At 40.6% G+C, this 4,357-nt stretch overlaps 1 pseudogene; it reads right to left on the bottom strand.

Moving 5' to 3' along the window:
* Window positions 1-1,161: 1,161 nt before the first annotated feature.
* On the bottom strand, window positions 1,162-1,932 carry LOC102772687 (annotated as a pseudogene).
* Between the last annotated feature and the right edge of the window lie 2,425 nt (window positions 1,933-4,357).

The following is a 4,357-nucleotide window of genomic DNA, read 5'->3' as shown; positions in this document are numbered from 1 at the left end:
TTTGGCCCCCCTCCCGATTGAAAAGACAGCCGCGTCCGCAGTTGCCAGCCTTTTCCGCGTGTGCTTCCGTACCTCTGCACTTTACTTCCGCACCTCCTCTAAGTCTCAGTGTGCTTTTCTCTTTCCTTCTAATTGTAGAATTTCCACTCAGCCAGCCTTCCTGTGGTTCTGGATGATGTCCGTTCTGTCTTTTAGTTTTATTTTTGAAGTGGTTGTTCAAGGCAGCAATCTCCAGCGTTAACCTATGCCGCCATCTTGGTTTCTCCCAATTCTCTTTCTTTGTAATGTCTTTATCTGGTTTTGTAATCTGGTCTCATAAAAAGAGGTTAGAAGTGTTGCTTTCTCTTGGATTTTTTGGAATAATTTGAGGAGGATAGGTGTTAGTTCTTTGAACGTTTGGTAAAACTTCCCTGTGAAGCCATCTGGACCAGGGCTTTAGTTTGCTGAGAATTTTTTTATTATTATTATTACCGCTTCAATTTTATCATTTGTTATTGGCCTATTCAGGTTTTCTGATTCAGTTTTGGAAGATTATATTTTTCTAGAAACTTGTCCATTTCATCCACATTGTCCAGCTTGTTGGCATATAGTTGTTCATAGTATTGTCTTACAATTCTTTGTATTTCTGCGGTGTCAGCTGTTATTTCACCACTTTTGTTTCTGATTTTTTTGGGGGGGAGGTCTCTCTCTCTCTCTCTTTTTTCTTGATGATCTGGCAAAAGGTGCATCAATCTTGTTTATCTTTTACTACTTCTTAGTTTAATTGATCTTTTGGGTTTTTTTGTTGTTGTTTTTTTAAATCTTTATGTCGTTTATTTCTGCTCTAATCTTTATTTCTGTGCTTTTCTTGTTCTCTTTCTAATTCTTTAAGTTGTAAGGTTAAGTAGTTTATCATTATTAATTTTTCTTGATTTGTTTTTTTGTTTTGAGGTAGGCCTGTTGTGCTATGAACTTCCCTCACAGGAATGATTTTACTCTGTCCCAGAGATTTTGGATTCTTGTGTGTTCATTTTCATTTGTTTCCAGGAAGTTTTTTATTTTTTTCTTGATCTCATTGATAACCCTTCCATTGTTTAATAACATGCCTCCATGTGTTTCAACATTTTTTCGTGTTTTTACTGTAGTTTATTTCTTTCCTTTTTATATTTGCTCTCCTTTATTTGTTACTGTTAAAAAATCTCATTTTTGACTGGACTCAAACTTACAGGTAGAAGCTCTCAGAGAAGACAGTTTACATCTCTTGGCAATCTGTTCCTGGTGTTTTTCTTTGGCCTCCTTCATTATTTTAGCCAAAAGTTTAGCATATCCTGCAGCCTCTTTCTTATTTTTCTTAGAACGTTGTTTCTTCAGAGCTATACACTGACATTTGTATTGCAGGACACCTGGAATAACAAGACACTGAATCTTGGGTGCTTTAGTCGTAGGCTTCTTACATTCTTTGTTCAGAGGCTTTCTCACAACATATTTGCAGACATCATCTTCTTTAGAGAGATTGAAAAGTTTACAGATTCTGGTAGAGCCTTTGGGGCCCGGGCACCAAGGCACAGTGGTATCAGTGACACCAGGAATAGCTCTCTCCCCTTTTTTTACAATAACCATTTGAGAACACTAAGATTGGCATCCACAATGCAACCCTGAACAGATTTGTGTTTTCTCTCTCCAGTTCTTGGTCTGTAACAGGAGTGCTGCTTCCTCAGCATCAGGCTGACTTGGCCATGGGTCAAGACACCCTGCTTCATGGGGAAACCTTGTTTGTTATTCCCACCATTGATTCTTCACCCAGATACTCAGCAGCAACTTCTTTGGCCATATGCTTCTCATAAAAGGTGCGAAGTTTGCATTCATCCTCCACTTCAATGAGTTTCTGGTGGCTGGGAAAGAGAGGTTGAACTTTATCCTGATGCAGCCACTATAGTTGAATTCTAATTTCATTCCATTCTGATCTGAGAAGATGCTTGATATGATTTCAATCTTCTTGAACTTGTAGAGACTTATTTTATGTCCTAATATGTGGTCTATCTTTGAGAATGACCCATGTGCACTTGAGAAGATATACTTGGGGTAAAATGTTTTATAAATCCATCTGATTAAATCTATCAATTAAATCCATCTGATCCAGCGTGTCATTTAGAGTCACTGTTTCTTCATTAATTTTCTGTCTGAAAGATCTATCCAATGAAGTCAGTGGGGTGTTAAAGTCCCCTACTATGACTGTATTGCTGTTGAGCTCTTCCTTAAAGTCCCCCAGAAGTTTTTTAAGTATATTTAGGTGCTTCTATCGTAGGTGCATATATGTTTACCAGAGTTATAGTCTCTTGTTGGATTGATCTCTTTAGTATTATGTAGTGACCTTTGTTGTCTCTTGTGATAGCTATCAGCAATCCATAGCTTGTGGACCCCTCTGCTGGGGCTGGGTTCCTTTGAAAAGGACCAAGATGTGCACTTGAGGTCTATTTTTCCTAGCTCCAGGCCCTGAAAGAGATTAGGCAAAGACTCAAAACCTCCAAGGATCTACTTCTGCCTGCAGTCTGATTGTTATTCAGTCTTGATTAGCCTCAGGCTATCAACCACAGCAAGGTGTGGACTCCACAGGGTGGGGCAATTGCTTTTCCCTCTTCCCCCCTCCTAAGAAAATATCCTTAGGAACTGCCCAGTTTTCCAAGTTCTCCATCATCCAGCCCCTCCTCCAGCAAAAGCTGCCTAGATGGTAAAGATCTGCTGAAGAAAGCAAGAACGCTTAGGGAATGACTCATCACAGGAAATGGGTGTGACTGCCTTCTGAGATCTAACTCCAGAGCCCCCCAACTCTGGATTCTCCTCACAAAGCTCTAGTCCACTCTGCCCTCCCTGTGCCAGAACCCAAGGTGAGTGGTTGCACATGAAATTTTGTGCATTGGCCTTTTAAGAGGGTGCCTGCATTTCCAGCTATCTCTCCCTGTCAGACAGCAACCCTGCTGATTTTCACAGCCAGATGTTATGTGGGCAACTTTCTCAGTTTTAGTGTTCTGGGCACCAACTTGGGGTTTAGACCCCAGAGTTCTCAGTGTGAATCTCCTTCAGCTGAGATATTTCTCTGGAACTACAGCTGCTGCCTGTGGGTATCTGGTGAGCCCTTTTGGGGCTCCACACTTTGTACCAGTCCTTATATGGTCTCCACTGTCCATCTTTGGTTATCAGGGTTCTCTCCAGCCATTATTCAGTTGATTATTCAGGATGGGTTTTCTTTATTCTAGTTGTAATTCCACTCTGGTCCTGGGTGAGTGTCAGTGTACCTTCTACTTACTCTGCTGCCATTTTGGATTCTCCCTCCCATTACATATTTTTAGTATCTTAAGGTCAGGGCTCTTTGTAAATACTTCTTGAACCAACCATTGAATCTAAGAACAGAAATAATTTTTCAATTGTATGTTAATTTAAAATGTAACAAAACTTAATAAATCTTTGTCAGATTTTCTATTTAGAATGCTTAAAAAGTTATGTATATAAGAAATGGTTGCATGCAAGATTAAAATAGAGAGGAAAATGTTAGGACTTTAAATAGTAATTGAAAATAGATTGGTCTTGGGAAGAAAATATCTTTAGGAACTGCCCAGTTTTCCAAGTTCTCCATCATCCAGCCCCTCCTCCAGCATCCTCACCTTGAAGTCTACAATCCGGCATACCAAATTTCTCATAGATTCTCAAAAGTTGCCACAAATTCACTCTCCTCAGAACCTTTGCACATGCTGCTCCTCTCAACTGGCAATATTTCCAGTGAAATGCAGGTCTAGATTAGACGCTACCTTCTCTAGGATGCCTTCCCTGGCACACTTATGTTTTCTATCATCACAAAATACCTCAGACTTTGGGCACTCTCTGGTTACTTGTTTGTCTCCTCTAGTAAACTGTAAGCTCTGTGAAGACAGACAAAATCCACCTCGGTGACTATTATATGACTGCCTTGCACACAGGAAGTCTTCAAAGACTATGTGGCAGATGCTATTATTTCCCTACCCATAGCCTCTTGTCCTTATCATTTCTGTCTAGACTAGACCCACTTCCAGCTGCCAGCACCTAAACTCCCTTTGCTGAGCACTTTCTCTGGCCACTTAAGCCTGTTTTGCCTACTCTAGAAGCAGGGCAGAAGTTCCAGGGAATTTGAGCTCCCTGGAAGCAATCCTCAATCAATAATTGATGGGAGGAGAGAAACGAAGATGGCGGCATAGGTTAACGCCGGAGATTGCCGCCTTGAACAACCAATTCAAATTAAGCTTGAACCAGGGACCCACAACATCCAGAAACACAGGCGGGTTGGCTGACTAGAAATTCTACAACTAGAAGTAAAGAGACTATTTTATTGAGACTCAAAGGGGCCGCT

Source organism: Myotis davidii, unplaced genomic scaffold, assembly GCF_000327345.1.
Source record: "Myotis davidii unplaced genomic scaffold, ASM32734v1 scaffold540, whole genome shotgun sequence".
Taxonomy (NCBI): Eukaryota; Metazoa; Chordata; class Mammalia; order Chiroptera; family Vespertilionidae; genus Myotis; species Myotis davidii.
This window is presented reverse-complemented; position numbering and strand designations above follow the sequence as displayed.